The 19249-nt window shown below is 38.4% G+C and overlaps 1 protein-coding gene across 1 annotated transcript in view; it reads left to right on the plus strand.

Annotated features, from left to right (window-relative positions):
- LOC105481900 (uncharacterized) overlaps positions 1 to 12666 on the plus strand; it is an 87926-nt gene extending 75260 nt beyond the window's left edge. The window contains exons 4-5 of the mRNA XM_071099234.1: positions 12062 to 12158; positions 12556 to 12666. The gene's annotated coding sequence lies outside the window, so the exon portion shown is untranslated. The remainder of the gene's footprint in view (positions 1 to 12061; positions 12159 to 12555) is intronic.
- Positions 12667 to 19249: the final 6583 nt, after the last annotated feature.

Here is a 19249-nt window from a genome sequence, read left to right on the forward strand (position 1 = left end):
GCCCTGACTCTCAAGATCTCACAGTGTAATGGGGAGAGAAATACCTAAAAGAAAATTTGATAGCATTTTGTATATATGATCATATGATATACAAGATCATATGTATCCTGTTTATAGCAATATGAACAGGATATTACAGGGAAACAGGAAGCATTTCTAACCCAACTTTGGAGGGCATGGGGGAGCCGTGGGCAAGTGGTAAGGCAAAGAGTGCGCATGCTGAGTAGAAGAGGAGGAGACACAGAAGGTGAGTACCGGTAGGGAGGTAAGAAACAACATTGTCTGGGGTGTGGAGATGGGAAAGAGGAGGATAATAAAAACCTCATAGTTAAATAGGAATTATAATAGGCCCACTTTATAGGGCTATTGTGAGGATGTGAGGATTAGATGAGATTATATGAATTGTCCAGCAAAGTACCTGGCACTTGCTAAAATTTAGCTACTATTTTCACTGTCATCCACATTGCAACTTTCCCCATTCTTTGTTTCTGTTAATAGAATAGGCCTAGCTCTCTCTCAGACCATTGTATTAGTCAGGGTTCTCCAAAGAAACAGAACAAATAGGAGATATATATATATATATATATATATATATATATATATATATAAATACAGGATATATATTGGTTATATAGGATATATATATAGGTTATACAGGATATATATATCCTATTGGTTCTGTTTCTTTGGAGAACTCTAAAATTTTATTACATTTAATTAATTAGTTAATTAAAACAGAGTCATGCTCTGTTGCCCAGGCTGTAGAGCAGTGGCACTATCTCAGCTCACTTCAATCTTCACCTCCCAGGTTCAAATGATTCTCCTACCTCAGCCTCCCAAGTAGCTGGAACTACAGGTGCCCACCAACACACCTGGCTAATGTTTTGTACTTTTAGTAGAGATGGAGTTTTGACCATGTTGGCCAGGCTGGTCTCGAACTCCTGACTTCAGGTGATCTGCCCGCCTCAGCCTCCCAAAGTGCTGGGCTTACAAAAGTGAGCCACTGCGCCTGGCCTGAATTTTATTTTTTATTACGGGATTGGCTCATGCTCAGGAAATTATGAAGGCCAAGTAGTCCCATGATATGCTGTCTGCAAATTCCCAGTTAGAGTCTGAAGGCCTGAGAATAGGAGTGGGAGGCTGGAGATGGAGGGAATGGGAGGCTGTACTGGTGTAAGATATGGAGTCCAAAGGCCTGAGAACCAGGAGATCTTTTGCCTGAGGGCAAGAAAAGATGGATGTTCCTGGTCAAGAGGAGAGAGAGAGAGAGAGAGAGAGAGAGAGACAGACATGGAATTTGCCCTTCCTCTGCCTTTTTTTCTATTTAAGCCCTCAGTGGATTGGATGATGCCCACCCACATTTTTGAGGGGGATCTTTACTCCCTCTACTGATTCAAATGCTAATCTCTTCTGGAAACAGCCTCACAGACATACCCAGAAATATTGTTTTGCCCACTATCTGGGCATCCCTTAGCCCAGTCAAGTTGACACATTAGATTAACCATCATAAATATTTCTTGGATGGGCACATGGAAACCCCCACTATTACAGAAAAGCCAACACTCTTATAGCTTGTCCTACATGCTAGGCACTCTTCTAAATGCTTTACAGGCACTGAGAGTTTAAGTAATTGGTCAGGCAGCCTGGCTTCATGCCCCAAACAGGATGTTTTAGGTCCTTGCCACACATTCTTGCCATCTCTTTTTACTCCTGGAGATAAAACTGTCTGCTTGTCTTCTTCCAGATTCCTCAATATTTTAAGCATTTTCTTATGGGATGGCTGCAATCCATGATATTAGAACTTCTTGTAATTTTATTATTGTTAAACAGTTTATAAGAGGAGAGACACCAGGTAACTGGTTTTATTAATCCAAAATTTGGACCCTTCCTCCATTCTATGAGTTTATTTTAGGGATCCATAATTTGTACTACGAAAAATAAGTTCCAAAGATATTCTGAGATTTAGGACAGGTTTACTGGAATTGGAATTATGGGCAAAACCTGGGCCACCAGTATTTAACTCAGAATATTTAAAAGTAAACTCTAGTAGTAGTTATATATCTAGAATAGTGTTTCTTTTTTTTTCTTTTTTCTTACTTCTTCTTTTTTTTGTTTTTTGTTTTTTTGAGACATACTTTGGCTCCTTTTGCCCAGGCTGGAGTGCAATGGCATGATCTTGGCTCACTGCAACCTCCGCCTCCTGGGTTCAAGCGATTCTCCTGCCTCAGCCTCTCAAGTAGCTGGGATTTCAGGCGCCCACCACCATGCCCAGCTAATTTGTGTATTTTTTGTGGAGACTGGGTTTCACCATGTTGGCCAGGCTGGTCTCAAACTCCTGACCTCAGGTGATCCACCCGCCTTGGCCTCTCAAAGTGCTGGGATTACAGGTGTTAGCCATGTGCCCAGCCTAGAATAGTGTTTCAAATATGAATAGCTTATTTTTATATTTATAGTATATATACCCTAAGTTTTCCCATTTAAATGCTATTTGCAAGGCTAAATTTGAAACGTGATTTAAAGAATGGAATGATTCATCCTTTAAAAGGGCACTGAAACAACTCACTCTTGTTATAAGGACCCATTTAAAAAAATTCCTTCATTACCACTTAAGATATTTGCATGTGAAAGATAAAATGTAAGTGCAAGACTTCTTGATAAGCTACTTGTTATCTCCTGAGGATTACTTCTCTAATTCTAGCTATTTCATTCTCCTAGCTTTAGTGTTCAATCTAGTATAAAACTGAACTTAGAAAGATATCTTTACGTTAAAGCCTTATATTGATACTTTATGTCAGAGTTTTCCAAACTGCCCAGTTATTAGAAATACTTGGGGCACTTGTCAAAAATAAAGCCCATCCCTCCTCATTCATCTTAGCCAGACAATGACGTCTGGGAAACTATATTTTCCACCCAGCGTCCAGGTGACTTATATCATTAGGCAATTTTGAGAAACTTCTCAATACCAATGATTCTTTTATCAAGTATACCTGGGGGACTTGTTAAACATATGTGTTTCTGGGTTCCATCCCCAAATACTCAGATTTTAAGATATAAGTGGTCCTTTAACCACCTCAGGAAAAACAGCGACTCAGGAGGGTCATCATCAAGGCTCTCGTTCAGCAGAATGGGTCAGTGAGTGAGGTCTGCGACCTCAGAGAAGGATAGTTTATTGAGCTTGGAAATCCTGGCGGGAAGGCAATACTGAAAGGATGGAATGGGAAAAAGCCTCAAGTCAGGAATCAATTATACCACTAGAATAACTCTCGGGACTTGAGAACAAAAATCTGACTTTAAAATGAAAGCCATCTGAACCAAGATGCGATTTATATGCCTGTTGCAAAGGTTGACTGTTGTGTGTCTGGATTTGCAGAGTGAACAACAGGATTATGCAACTTTTCAGCAAATGAAAACCTGTAACTACAAGTGTAGTTGTAAGAAACAGGTTGAAGATAGAAGTAGGGAACTATAGTCACCAGTAGTTTCTGATAACCTAGACTCCCTTAGTTCTAAATTGTCTTCCTTTATAGCATTTCCTCAACGAAGGTTTTTGGATCGTTTCTATAAGTAACATGGGGAATAGGGGTTGGGGGTTATTTGTTATAAATGCAGGTTTCTGGGCCCTACCTTAGATTTATGGATTAAAAATGTATAGGAGTGAGGTAGGGAATAGCATTTTAAATAAGCTCTCTCTCTCTCTTTTTTTGAGTTGGAATCTCACTCTGTTGCCCAGGCTGGAGGGCAGTGGTACCATCTTGGCTCAGTGCAACCTCTGTCTCCTTGGGTTCAAGTGATTCTCCTGCCTCAGTCTCCTGAGTAGCCAGGATTACAGGCATGCAGCACCACACCCAGCTAATTTTTGTATTCTTAGTAGAGATAGGGTTTCACCATGTTGGCTAGGCTGGTCTCAAACTCCTTACCTCAAATGATCTGCCTGCCTTGACTTCCCAAAGTGCTGGGATTACAGGCATGAGCCACCATTCCCAGCACTCTTAATGATCCTTATACATATTGAAGTTTAAAACTCATGACCTTATTAGAGGCTCCTGAAGCCTGAAATATGTCTAGACAGGTTAACACATTAAACAGATTATCAGACAGTAAATGAAATAGCTCTCTGGAGGATAAAGCAGCTGAGATAAGAATTTGATTGGGGGAGGAGGAGTAGGAGTAGGAAAAAAGTGAAAAACAAAGGAATAGAAACTTTCCTGATGGGGAATACCCGAGTGTGATTTTACATTTATATAGAGGAGAAGCATCCAGAGGGATAGAAACATTGAGGGCTTTGTTCCAGCAGCACCTTCAACACAGAAACATACTGGAATGACTGGGACAGATCTGCAGGCTGTTTCTGAAGTAAAGTGAAGAAATGTGGTAGGAAGAGTATATATCAGATGCTCTCTCTGAAACCTTAGCGATGTATTTCAGTGTTTCTTATAACTGTTATAGCTCTATTTTGATTAAACACCTCTGGAAACTACTATGCTTGTAGGCTTCACCAATGTGGATGCACCTTCAGAAGGAGTCATGATATGGTTTGGCTGTGTCCCCACCCAAATCTCATCTTGAATTGTAACTCCACACCAGCAGGGGGAAATGTTTTTCTAAAGCCAGAATAGTTCTTGCCTTTTGCCTTCTAGAAAAGAGAAGTCATCAACCATATATACAAATACACACACACACACACACACACACATCTATATATATATAGAAGTGTATAATATATGTCATGTAGTTTTTAATATATTTGTGTGCTCTTATTTCCTTCCTCCCCTAGAATTATGGAGTTACTGTCAAAGCTAGAAATGTGAAATATTTGTGTCAAAAATTTTATCACAGCAACTCTTCCTGTAAGATTTTCAGAGAATTGAATATATTTTATAGATATTTCCAGACATAGAACACAAATACTGCTGTCAAGAAAATTTCCTCTAAGAATGATGCAGAAAAGATGTTACTGTCAGAAAAACAATGAATTTTTCAATGATAATAATTTCTGTAATACATTCCTGAGAGCATAGGAATAAGACTACATAAATATTCCTATTCAAACAACTTGAGAAGACATGCATAAACATAAACTGTATTTATAGGTTTAAAAATTACACTATATGGAGTCCTAAAAATATTCCTTTTGATTTTTTAAATCCATGGATTCTCACTGCTACAAAGAAAGAATAAAATGACAAATGGAAGATGCAAAGACGCACAACCAGGGACATTTTAGAAGAAACCCAAATGTACTATATCATCACAAAATGTTTTTAAATATGAGAGAAATTATGATTCTCCTTACACAAAAAATGTGTTTATCTGGTCTCAATAGCGCAAGAGCCAGAAAAGAAATTCCCACAGGGAAAAAAAACTGTAAGCCACTGTATAAGAAGACACTAAAAACAAATGATATTCTTATTTGGAAGATGGAGCCCGAGAAATGGTTATTCCAATTTAGAGTAAAACATATTTATTAAACACATAGAATATAATAAGTATAGTTATGCAAAAAACTGATTGTGATAGCTAGCCTTCCAAGAGTACCCCCATAATCATTGCCTCCTGGTCCTCCTCATTTCCATGACCTTAGGTAGTCTTCTTCTACATTGAATCATGGCTAGCTTGTGTGATAAAAAGAATACTGCAGAAATAAAAGATATTGCCATTTCTGCCTTGTTATGTCTCAGATTACTAGCTATGGGGGATGTCATTTTCCATGTCACGAGGTTATTGTTGAAAGTCCTGAGTGAGAAGGAACTAAGGCCCACCACAAGTTGTCAGGACCAACTTGCCAGCACATGAGCAACTTACTTTGGAAGCAAATCCTCCAGCCTCCATCAAGCTTTTCAATGACTGCAACCCTGGCTTACATTTTGATTCCAACCTCATGAGACACCCAAAGATAGAATGACCCAGCCAAACTGCTTTGGAATTTCTGTCCCACAGAAACCGTAAGATAATAAATGTTTATTGTTTAAAGTGACAAAGTTTTGGAGTCATTTATTACACAGCAATAGATAACTAATGCAATGGCCTCCTCAACCTGATAAGTAGATGTCCTGACATAAGACATTTATATCTTGGTGAGATTGGAAGGAATACATCCTTTGCTTTCCGAGTTAATAAACTCAATTTTGTCACGTCACTCAGAAGTGATGAGTCTCTAGGAGGTCAATCATTCCCACTAGATGTCAAACTCACTACAGCATTGCTCTTAACCCAAAAAGTCAATTTATTAATTTACAATGGGAAGGAGACCCGCGATTGCTCAGAATGTTAAGTACTTTCAAGAGACTAAGTTAAAATCCAACCATAGTTTCGTGAGAGTAGAATTAGATGGCATATCACTGGATATTCTTACAGAATATGTCCACAAAACAATGGGAGCTGAATTTAAAATTCTTTCTCCTTTCTAAGAATGTTTCTGCCAAAAGGACTAGTCACTAGAACAAGAGCACCTTCTTCTTAGGCCATGCTACATAGATTGAAAAATTCTTTGCCATTCAACTCCTCTTGCAATATATATGACATCAACAAAAGTTTCAGTCATTAAAATTTTATCTCAAGCCAAATGTTGCAGTTAATCAGCGTGCAATTTAATTTACAAATTCTTCCCTGTGAGATATTAGGTCAAATCCTTATATGTCACCTATTTTCCAAATCTTATGGTAATAACCCCACAAATAATTCATTCTACATGTTTATATTAATTTCTTCAACTTGAAAGAGGAACATTCCTACTGACACAAAATTCTGTAACTGTAAGCTGTCAGGATATATCAAGCTTCTGCAGACTGGCTGGTAATCACTGACTTCATCAAATTGTAACAAGATTATCTAGAGGCCACGCTTTTAAGGGAGACACAAGGAAATGATGCTTTCTGTAGCTAGTGACTTATATGAGTCCATTTTCACACTGCTGATAGACATACCTGAGACTGGGCAATTTACAAAAGACAGAAGTTTAGTGGACTTACAGTTCCACATGGTATAATTGTTAAGTATACAGAAAAATTAAAATGTCAAATTATTGGCATGAATTTCACCATTCTCTATATTGTATAGTACCAATATATATTTATAATATATAATTATAAGTGCAAATATAAGGGCATATAATTCATATGGAATCAACATTTTATAGGTCATGCATACATGTATGTTTCATTCTTAACAGAACACTAGGAAAAAATGGCACAAAAGTAACTTTTATTTCACTTCTTTATATGTGCATATTCTACAAATACTCTGTACTTCAGCTAACTTATGTATAAGGAAAGATTGAAATGAAAAGGAACCGTGGGTTGCTTTATCTTTCTCTTTTTTTCTAAGTCATCGTTTTCAGCGGTAGTGGTACTGGGAAGTGACATGAATAAAAAAGGATGTAATAGGGTTCCTTGGTCATTTGTGTTTCTTAGAACACCATTACCCTTTTCTGCATTCCAAGCAAGTCTCAGTTCAAAGGAAAAGCATAAACTCTTTGATTTGTTAGTGACATCACTTACTCAGTTTTAGATGTTAAGTATGGAACATGAACACAGAATTGTGGTGGATCCACTATGCATTGTATTTTAGTGAGACTCAAAGTGAAAGAAGCATGTTATGGAAGTCATGAAGACTATCTGCAAATGGGGTGGCAAGTTACAGCTGGCATGCACAGAGTTTATAGCATATACTCTGCGATATGCATGCTCTATTGTCTTATAAAACACACACTCAAATTCAAGATTCTTAACAGCAGAGCTTTTAACCAAGTTCAGGACCCTTTTGAGAGCAGGGCGGGCTCTATGTGATCTCACTTGTCACCTGCCCATGAAGCTGGCCCTGTGCCTACTTTATAACATTGTAAATCTCCTAGCAGAGGATGTAATAGGTGACTTTAAATGTCCTTCCATTTTCTTACAGAAAACATTAGATTCCTTCAGAGTAGACACACTGGTAGACATACAGGGTAGAACTCTGAATCTTGAGGCCCAAGGAGTGATGAAAACTATTCACATTGACCTATTACTTTTACTAAGAGAAGAAATTACAACTTTTCAGGTTCTTCAGAAGCCAATTTAAATCTTTTTGTACTTTGTTCTGATGTAGTCACCGTGATTGGTTTGGTGAGCAGATGAAATAAGAAGACAGATGTTTGGTGTGGTTTTCAGGGCCTTATAAAGCGTCCTCTCCCCCTCAAATGTCTCTCCATTATTTACGTGCCACAGTGCTTCCAAGTTCACCATTAGAAATTTATTTATTTGGGTGAAAGTGCCATCCTATTTTAAAACACTGCAAATAAAACTACGGTGTAACTGAGCATGAAGTGGTTTGGGTCAAGTCACTTAAAGTGTTTAGAAAAAGAAAAGGGCAAGGTTCCTTTGGGAATCATTTTGGCTTTGACAGTCATATTTAGTCAGCATTTAGTCAAAGAAATAGATTCCTTTAGGAAATGACCTGGGGAGAAATCAGCGATAATTCTGACTGAGTCCCTCTGTCTTCCTAGGAGATAGTAATGCTTCCCTCAAAGGTCAACTTTGAAGTGTTGTGAGTCAGAGGCGTTGTTGGAGGAAAATGATTAATGCAAGGAAGACCTTATTAAGACTTACTTTGGTTGTGTAAGTCAAGGGAGGTTAGAAAGGAGCCTACCAAGATATTGGCCAATCAACTTATCTTCTTCTGAATTCTCAGTGTAAATCCTGTTGTGTTTCCTTTCCTCTCTTTCAGTTATTCATCCCTAATTTTTTCTACTTTTTGAGACTTCTCAAACAGGCACCACTGCATAGCACTTTATTATTGGACAGAGTGTACCTAGGAGGTCTCAACTAGAAGCTGTACTTATAAATTCAATCATACTATTTAGGGAAAACATCTGAAAATACAAATAAACTTGTAAAGACATTAGGTTAAACAATGATCACTGGACATCCACATGCAAAAATGAATGTAGACAAATCTTATACCCTTCACAAAAATTAATCAAGATCACAAATCTAATGTAAAGCACGAAACTATAAAACTAGAGGTTAACGTAGGAAAAAATTTAAATGACCTTGGGTTTGGCAATAACTTTTTAGATATGACACCAAACGTATTATCCATAAAAGAAGAATTGACAAACTAGACTTCATTAAAATAAAAAATTTCTACTCTGTGAAAGCGACTGTCAAAAGAATGAAGAGGCTGGGCGTGGTGGCTCACGCCTGTAATCCCAGCACTTTGGGAGGCCGAGGCAGGCAGATCATGAGGTCAGGAGATCAAGACCATCCTGGCTAACACGGTGAAACCTTGTCTCTACTAAAAATATAAAAAATTAGCCGGGCGTGGTTGTGGGCGCCTGTAATCCCAGCTGCTTGGGAGGCTGAGGCAGGAGAATGGTGTGAACCCAGGAGGCGGAGCTTGCAGTGAGCTGAGATCCGGCCACTGCACTCCAGCCTGGGCGACAGAGCGAGACTCCGTCTCAAAAAAAGAAAAGAAAAAAAAAAAAAAAAGAATGAAGAGACAAGCCACAGACTGGGAGAAAATATTTGCAAAAAACGTATCAAGGATTGTTATCCAAAATACACAAATAAATCTTAAAACTCAACAATAAGAAAACAAATATGATTAAAAAATGGGTCAAAGACCTTAACAAACACCTCATCAAGGAAGATATATAGATGGAAAATATGCATATAAAAACATGCCCCATATCATATATCATTAGGGAAATGCAAATTAAAACAACAATGAGTTACCACTACATACCTATTAGAATGATTGCAATTCAGAACACTGACAACACCAAATGTGTGAAGCAACAGAAACTTCGCTGCTGGTGAGAAGGCAAGATGGTACAGCCAGTTTGGAAGACAGTTTGGCAGTTTCCTATGAAACTAAACATACTCTTGCCATATGATCCAGCAATCATACTCCTTGGTATTTATCCAAAGGAGTTGAAAACTTATGTTCACACAAAATCCTGCACATGAATGTTTATAGCAACTTTATTAATAATTGCTAAAACTTGGATGTAATCAAGATCTTTTTCAATAGGTGAATAAATAAACTGAGGTACCTCCAGATAACAGAATTTTATTCTGCACTAAAAATAGATGAGCTATCAAGTTATGGCAAGACATAGAGGAAAAGAAACACATATTACTAAGTGAAAGAAACCAGTCTAAGAAGGCTACATACTGTAATCTCAGCTATATGACATTCTGGAAAATACAAAACTATGGAGACAGTAAGATCAGTGGTTACCAGAGGTTGGGGGAAGGAGGGACAAATAGGTGGAGCAGAGGATTTTTAGAACATAGAAGCTACTCTGTATAATACTCTAATGGTGGATACATTCTGTATTTGTTCCAAACCTGTAGACTGTAAGAGTGAACCCTAATGCAAACTATGGACTCTTTGCAATAATAATGTGTCAAGGTAGGTTCATCAGCTGCAACTAATGTCCCTCTGGTATGGGATATTGATAATAGAATAGGAAATGTTTGAGGCAGATGGTATATTGGGTATCTCTCTACCTTCCTTTCAACTTTGCTGTGAATTAAAATTACTCCAAAAAATAAAGTCTTCAAAAAATAATGACCACAATCTCAAACAACTATATTGTGTTTTTCTGTGTGCCAGCTCCTCTCTAAGAGCTTTGCAATTACTAGCTTACTTATTTCTTGCTATAACTATTTGAGTTAGGTTATTCTTATTTTCATTTCACAGATAAAAAACGGGCATATGTCAGATGAGTAGGTATGAGAAAGAATAAAAAAGCCCCAAAACCTGGCATATAGAGGGTAGTATTTATTATTGCCTTGATATAAATTAATTTATTAAGTGTTTAATTCAGTTATTGTACAATAATTCTGTGTCATAAACCATCTCAAAAACTCAGTGTCTTCCAAAGCTGAGCATTTATATATTTTTTGTCATGAAACTGTGGATAGGCTGTGGCTCTCGTGTGCTTGGCTGGGATTAGTTGTGTTTATGTTTGCTATCCTCCATTTTCTCATTTCTCCTTGGACTAGCAACTACCTAGGGGTGTTATTTTTCTCATGGCAAATTACAGCAGCACAAAAGCACAAGTCAAACTATAAAAGCCCATTTAAGGTATCAGATCATTTCACATCCGCTGACATTCATTGGCCAAAACATGGCCAGCATCAAAGGGGCAGGAAAGTATTTTTCACCCACAGTGGGAGGGCACTAGCAAGTGACATAGCAAAGGGCATGGATGTGTAATGCTATTATGGGGAGCGTTTGGGACCAATGTCCAATCAACTTCCAGATGGGAGTGGGACATTGAGAGAACGTGAATCATATTGGGTGGAGAAGAGGGTACGTTAAGAGCGAACATTAACTGTGATGCATGGTGCACAGTGTGAAAGTCCGGGACAGTGGCATGAGGGCTTCAGCTCAGAGGGTAGGCGAGCTCCAAAGGAAAGTTATTTCTCTCACTCCTTTTTTCTAAGCCCATGGAAGACTGTCTATTTTGCAGCTTTATTTATGGTTATCCCAGCAATTAAGAGGGACACTCAGAGAGAACAATGGCAGTACAAGCCCCTGGGGTCCACTTTGAACCATTGCATTGTTACAACGCAGAGTAGTAGTAGGTTAGGGTTTTGGGTCACTGCTTATTCTCAGCAGATTTTATGATGTTCATTAAAATCCTGGCTCAAATCTCCTTCATTGTAGCACAAACAATATTCTAAGTAGCTTTCCTAAAATCCCACTGCTCATAGCAGCAAGGATGCTTCTTAATTTAAGGACTATATTTTGGATCAGTATCCAGCCATTGGTTCCTTTGGGGTTTTGACAAGACTGTTTCTGGGAAAAGGCTACCATATTATTGTCTCAGCTGCTACACACATTATGAAATTATAACAATATTAATAGCATTTTTCAGACTTCTAGTTTGTAGACTAGGGGAAATATGTTAGCCTTTGCAGAGGAGGGGAGGAAATTGAAAAGATGAGTCAGAGCCAGATGAGAAAAGGGTTGGGATGCAATGACAAGAAATTTGGACTTTATGTAGGATTATTCAGAGAAGAAAAGAGGAGGAAGTGAAATGCTAAGACTGATTTTTTTTTTTGAAAGATAGATTTGATAGCATGAGAAGAATGGATTTGAAAGGCGATAATGGAAAGGATGCAGAGGCACCAATTTGGAATTTACTGTGATGTTTTAGGCAAGAGACGGTAAGAGCAATCACATTCTCATTCCTGGGGCACCCATTTTCTGATATCCTTTTGAGACCATCTGTTCCTAACATTCCCTAGCACTTCCCTAGCACTTCCAATTCAAAAACAAGAAAATTCTGGAAGGCTTTAGCTGGAAGTACCATCTGATTTTTAGATTTATGCTATTTTTTAAGATGTTTCCTAAAATGCCTGGCAAAAATAGGTGCTCAGTGTTTGCTAAATTAAAAAAAATTGACTTCTATAAACAAAGTGCTTACTTTCTCTCTCTTTCTCTTTTGTTGTTGTTTATGGAAAGACAAAAATGTATCTTGTAGTATACTCAAGAAGAAAGAAAGCTTGTCAAGCCTCCAGTCTATAAGGGGTAAAAACATCCTCTTGTTTTTGCTTGCTGTAGGTTTTGGCATCTTGTCTATTATGGCCATGTACCACCTTCATGTCCAGGGAAAGGAGCAGTAGTGTGCTGTGCAAGAGGCAGATTTGCTGAGAGCTGTTCAGGTACACCTGGAATCATATTCAATTCAGGCTAAAGCAGTATATTCCACACCATTCACAGGTCAATGTGTGGCAAAAAGAGCATACCTTCTCTCTTGTATTTTATTTTTTATTTTAAGTTTCGGGGTACATGTACAAGATGTGCAGATTTGTTACATAGGTAAATGTGTGTCACAGTGATTTGTTGCACCTATCAACCCATCACCTAGGTATTAAGCCCAGCATGCATTAGCTATTTTTCCTGAGAATATAGCTTCTCTGTTTTATGTAACTTGTTTGAGGGCCTGGGGCTAACCCTGAAATTTGGCAGAAATGTCTTCTTCTGGACCCTCTCTTTCATTTTAAAAGGTATTGCTCTTCATGCTGGGCAGTGCTGGGCAGTGCTTATTGCAGGCTTAGTGTTCCAGCTTTTCCCCTGGTGCTCTTGGCTGGGTCTGTGTGCAAATGCCACTGCTGCACTGGATTTAGGTCTGCTGAAGGGTGCCTACTGGCTCTTTATAAAGAGATTGTAGATGTCTATGAAGATCTGTTCTCCCATTTCAAAGGGCCTATTGTTGTTTTACACCTTTCCTTCTTACTTTCCATCCCTGAATGTGAGCTTGAAATGCGTCTCCTTTGATCATCCTTAGATTTTGACTGTCTTAGTCCATCTGGGTTACTATAACAGAATATCATAGATTGGGTGGTTTAACAATAAGAAACACTTGTTTCTCACAGTTCTGGGGGCTGGGAAGTCCAAGATCAAGGCACTGGCTGATTCTGTGTCTGGTGAGGGCACCCTTGCTGGTTTATAGATGCCCATCGTATCACTGTATTCTCATATGACAGAAGGGGCAAGGGAGCTCTCTGGGGTCTCTTTTATAAAGTCAATAATCCTATTCATGAGTTCTCTGCTCTCATGACTTAATCACCTCCCAAAGGCCTTGCTTCTAAATACCATCATATTAGGGATTAAGTTTCAACATACACATTTTAGAGGGACACACACATTCAGTTTGTAGCAGAGTAATTAATCCTGTATTGGGTATTGTGGGAAAGAAGGCCTTGTGCCCCAATTTTGAACTTTGGTGGGCCTTGGGAAGTTGTAGTTGTGTTTCTCTGCATCATCACCTTGATTCAGTTAGTTTTTGTCTCTTTTGCTATGTAAACTAAGAGCCCAATTTTATGGAGTAAAATCATTTACATTACAAAGGTTAGAGGAGTATTGCAAAGCATAACCTTGGAGGACTTGCCCACATTTTTGGCTGTACTTTGGAAACTGGAAGGGATTCCAACTGATGAGCCTCCAATTGTCAGTTCCTCACTCAATATCCTAATCCATTTTATCTAATCCTGTGGCAAGACCCAATTTCTAGTCTGTATCTCTTGGTCCTGCTCCTAGGTGCCATTTTTTTTTTCTTCTCATGTTTATATTGGGGTGCTCCAATAGCTGTCTTATAAGCTGCTTGCATGAGATTGCACTGCTCTGGCTCTTTAACACATTCTCTGAAACAGAGGTCCTTGAGTATAACATCAGGAAATAAAAAGTGAAGTGAGTGGCTTCATTCTTAGTGGCAGCATGTGCGTGATGGGACAGCATTTCAAGGTATTAATCTATGCACCCCAGGGATCATCCATCAAATTATTTCACTTTTGACCTCAAGATCTTTTTCCTCCCCTGGTCCTCTCAGATACACATGGGTCACCCAGAAACACAGGCTGTAAACACGTCATTATTAGGCTAAAGAAAAGTTGATGGCCTAAGCGGGAATGATTTGAAAGCACACTTTCAGAGTTTTTCTACTTTTGGTTAAATGATGCCTTGGGTGGAAAAGAGTAGGAGAAGAAGGACAGGATCCATGCAGATATGAGTGTACACTGGGGTGGTGTTTCTGAGGCAGGACCAAATGGTTTACAGTCCATTCATTAGCATGTATTCAAAATACTCAACGACTTATTCCATTTGTTGATGATAATATTTGCTATTTCTAGAGATGAGCCCAAATGCCTTTGCAGAAATGCTTTAACTATTAGGGTTAACTCTTTCCAATGAGTTTTGCTCCATTCACATATGAAGCGAGGATGACTTTTTGGTTTTACGTAGTTCACGGCTGCTAAGGATAAAGCTTAGGGGGGTAGTGGCTCAGGCTGTCAGTCATACTGCCTTACCTTGGGGTCCCCAAGATTGGAAACATTCCAACTTGTTTCCCCCTGAGCATTCCAAATTATTTCCCCTTTGTTGCTGAGTGTAGTATAAATTGCCAAGGGTAGAGCTGGCACAGAGATTATTTACATTTCTGTTGTTACATCTATTTGATAAATTCCTTTTTTTAAATTTTTTAAAATTTTTATTATTATATTTTAAGTTCTAGGGTACATGTGCACAATGTGCAGGCTTGTTACATATGTATACCTGTGCCACATACTGTTTCTTCTTTGCTGGTTTAAGTTTATACATTTCTAACTTAATTTATTATAATTATCCTGTAATAATAATAATAATAATGTGTAGGAATGTAGGGGTGATTATTGCCATAACTCTGTAACTCAGCTCTCCTAAGCTATTGCTAGTGAAGCCAATGATAGAAAGATGTGGGCCGGGCGCGGTGGCTCAAGCCTGTACTCCCAGCACTTTGGGAGGACAAGATGGGCGGATCACGAGGTCAGGAGATCGAGACCATCCTGGCTAACACGGTGAAACCCCGTCTCTACTAAAAAAAATACAAAAAACTAGCCGGGCGAGGTGGCGGGTGCCTGTAGTCCCAGCTACTCAGGAGGCTGAGGCAGGAGAATGGAGTGAACCTGGGAGGCAGAGCTTGCAGTGAGCCGAGATCGCGCCACTGCACTCCAGCCTGGGCGACAGAGAGAGATTCCTTATTAAAAAAAAAAAAAAAAAAGAAAAGAAAGATGTGTACATTAACTTTGCCAATTATTATCCTCTTTTTTTTTTTTTTTTTTATTGGGGGAGTCTCGCTCTATCGCCCAGGCCGAAGTGCAGTGGCGCAATCTCGGCTCACTGCAAACTCTGCCTCCCAGGTTCACGCCATTCTCCTGCCTCAGCCTCCCTAGTAGCTGGGATTACAAGCCCCCCCCCACACCGACCACATCTGCCTATTTTTTTTTGTATTTTTAGTAGAGACGGGGTTTCACCATGTTGGCCAGGCTGGTCTCAAACTCCTGACCTCAGCTGAGGTCTCCCAAAATGCTGGGATTACAGGCATGAGCCACCATGCTCAAACTCTTTCTAAAAATATGTAAAGAGATAAGATCTTTTCTGGGAATAGTAACTGTGGAAGAGTCATTCGGGGAATAGTAATTTCATTCCTAGGACTTGAACAACCCAGATAATCTCACGATTTTTTCTCCAAATTTGTAAATAATATAGTAGAATAAACATTTAAATTAGTACAAATTACTACAAATGAAATAATAGCTTTATGTTTTCTCTGGGTCAACCAGTGGGGAATCTTTACCATTGCTAACACTTTGTTTTGTACCTGGATTAATACAGGGGTAATGGTGGAGGTGAAACAATCTATTTATTTCTAGGCAAAACCAAAAAGCAATATGACCATCTAAGGTAGAATTTAAGGACTTGTTGAGGCTTGTTTTATTGATCCAGTCTGAAGAGTCTTAGGCCACAGTTCCGGAGTGCCTTTTTATAAACATTATATATATATATAGTTTTTATTTTATTTTAAGTTCTGGGATACATGTGCAGGATGTGCAGGTTTGTTACATGGGTAAGCATGTGCCATGATGGTTTGCTGCATCTATCAACCTATCATCTAGTTATTAAGCCCCACATGCATTAACTATGTATCCTGATAATCTCCCTCCTCCTGTACCCCTGACAGGCCCCAGTTTGTGTTGTTTCCTTCCCTGTGTCCATGTGTTCTCATTGTACAGCTACCATGAGAACATGTGGTGTTTGGTTTTCTGTTCCTGTGTTAGTTTGCTGAGAATAATGGCTTTCAGCTCCATCCATGTCCTTGCAAAGGACATAATCTTGTTCCTTTTTATGGCTGCATAGTATTCCATGGTGTATATATACCACATTTTCTTTATCCAGTCTACCATTGATGGGCATTTGGGTTGATTCCATGTCTTTGCTATTGTGAATAGTTCTGCAGTGATGATACACATGCATGTATCTTTATAATAGAATGATTTATATTTCTTTGGGTATATGCCCAGTAATGAGATTGCTGGGTCAAATGATATTTCTGGTTCCAGGTCTTTGAGGAATCGCCACCCTGTCTTCCACAATTGTTGAACTAATTTAAGTTCCAACCAACAGTGTAAAAGAGTGTTCCTATTTCTCTATAGCCTCACCAGCATCTGTTGTTTATTGACTTTTTAATAATCGCCATTCTGACTGGCATGAGATAGTATCTCATTGTGGTTTTGATTTGGATTTCTCTAATGATCAGCTCTAATGATGTTGAGCTTTTTTCCATGTGTTTGTTGGCTGCATAAATGTCTTCTTTATGCAGCCATGTGTTTATTGGCTGCATAAATGTCTAAGTGTCTGTTCATGTCCTTTGCCCACTTTTTGATTTTTTTTTTCTTGTAAATTTATTAAGTTCCTTGTAGATGCTGGATGTTAGACCTTTGTCAGATAGATAGATGCAAAAATTTTCTCCCTTTCTGTAGGCTGTTTCTGTTACTGTGCAGAAGCTCTTTAGTGTAATTAGATTCCATTTGCCAAATTTTGCTTTTGTTGCAATTGCTTTTGACATTTTCATCATGAAATCTTTGCCCGTGCCTATATCCTGAATGGTATTGCCTAGATTTTCTTCTAGGTTTTTATAGTTTTGGATTTTACATTTAAGTCTTCAATCTATCTTGAGTTAATTTTTGTATAAGGTGTGAGGAAGAGGTCCAGTTTCAATTTTCTGCATATGGCTAGCCAGTTTTCCCAGCACCATTGATTAAATAGGAAATCCTTTCCCCATTGCTTATTTTTGTCAGGTTTGTCAAAGATCAGATGGTTGCACATGTGCAGTCTTATTTCTGAGATCTCTATTCTGTTTCATTGGTCTATGTGTCTGTTTTTGTACCAGTTCCATGCTGTTTTGGTTACTGTAGCCTTGTAGTATATAGTTTTAAGTTGGGTAGCATGATGCCTCCAGCTTTTTTTTGTTTGTTTGTTCAGGATTGTCTTGGCTATTTGGGCTCTTTTTTGGTTCTATATGCATTTTAAAGTAGTTTTTTTTCTAGTTCTGTGAAGAATGTCAATGGTAGTTTTGTGGGAATAGCATTGAATCTATAAATAACTTTGGGCAGTAGGGTCATTTTCACATTATTGAATCTGCCTGTCCATGAGCATGGAAGGATTTTCCATTTGTTTTTGTCCTCTCTTACTTCCTTAAGCAATGGTTTGTAGTTCTCTTTGAAAAGGTCCTTCACTTCCCTTGTTAGTTGTATTCCTAGGTATTTTATTTTCTTTGTAACAATTGTGAATGGGAGTTCATTCATGGTTTGGCTCTCTGCTTGTCTATTGTTGGTGTATAGGAATGCTTGTGATTTTTGCACATTGATTTTGAGGTTTTCCTGAGACTTTGCTGAAGTTGCTTATCACTTTAAGAAGCTTTTGGGCTGAGACTATGGAGTTTTCTAGATATAGCATCCTGTTGTTTGCAAACAGAGATAGCTTGATTTCCTGTCTTCCTATTTGAAGATCCTTTAATTCTTTCTCTTGCCTGATTGTCCTGGCCAGAACTTCTAATATTATGTTGAATAGGAGTGGTGAGAGAGGTGATCCTTGTCTTGTGCCAGTTTTCGAAGGGAATACTTCCAGCTTTTGCCCATTCAGTATGATATTGGCAGCAGTTTGTCATAAATGTCTGTTATTATTTTGAAGTATGTTCCGTCAGTACCTAGTTTATTGAGAGTTTTTAGCCTGAAGAGATGTTAAATTTTATCAAAGGCCTTTTCTGTGTATATTGAGGTAATCATGTGGTTTTCGTCTTTAGTTCTGTTTATATGATTAATTCCATTTATTAATTTGTGTATGTTGAATGAGCCTTCATCCCGGGGTTGAAGTCAACTTGATCGTGATGGATAAGCTTTTTGATGTGCTACTGAATTTGGCTTGCCAATATTTTGTTGAGGATTTTTGCATCAATGTTTATCAGGTATATTGGCCTGAAGGTTTTTTTTTTTTTTTTTTTTAATCTCTGCCAGGTTTTGATATCAGGATGATGCTGGCCTCATAAAATGAGTTAGAGAGGAGTCTCTCCTTTTCAATTGTTTGAAATAGTTTCAGAAGAAATGATATCAGCTTCTCTTTGTACCTCTGGCAGAAATTAGCTGTAAATTCATCTGGTCCTTAGCTTTCTGTGGTTGGAAAAGGCTATTTATTACTGCCTCAAATTCAGAATTTGTTATTGGTCTATTCAGGAATTCAACTTCTTCCTGGTTCAGTCTTGGCAGGGTGTGTATGTCCAGGAATTTATCTATTTCTTCTAGATTTTCTAGTTTATTTGCATAGAGGTGTTTATAGTATTCTCTGATGGTTGTTTACATTTCTGTGGGGTCAGCTGTGATATACCCTTTATCATTTTTTAAATTGTGCCTATTTGATTCTTCTCTCTTTTCTTCTTTATTAGTCT

Source organism: Macaca nemestrina, chromosome 7 (assembly GCF_043159975.1).
Source record: "Macaca nemestrina isolate mMacNem1 chromosome 7, mMacNem.hap1, whole genome shotgun sequence".
In the NCBI taxonomy this organism is placed as follows: domain Eukaryota; kingdom Metazoa; phylum Chordata; class Mammalia; order Primates; family Cercopithecidae; genus Macaca; species Macaca nemestrina.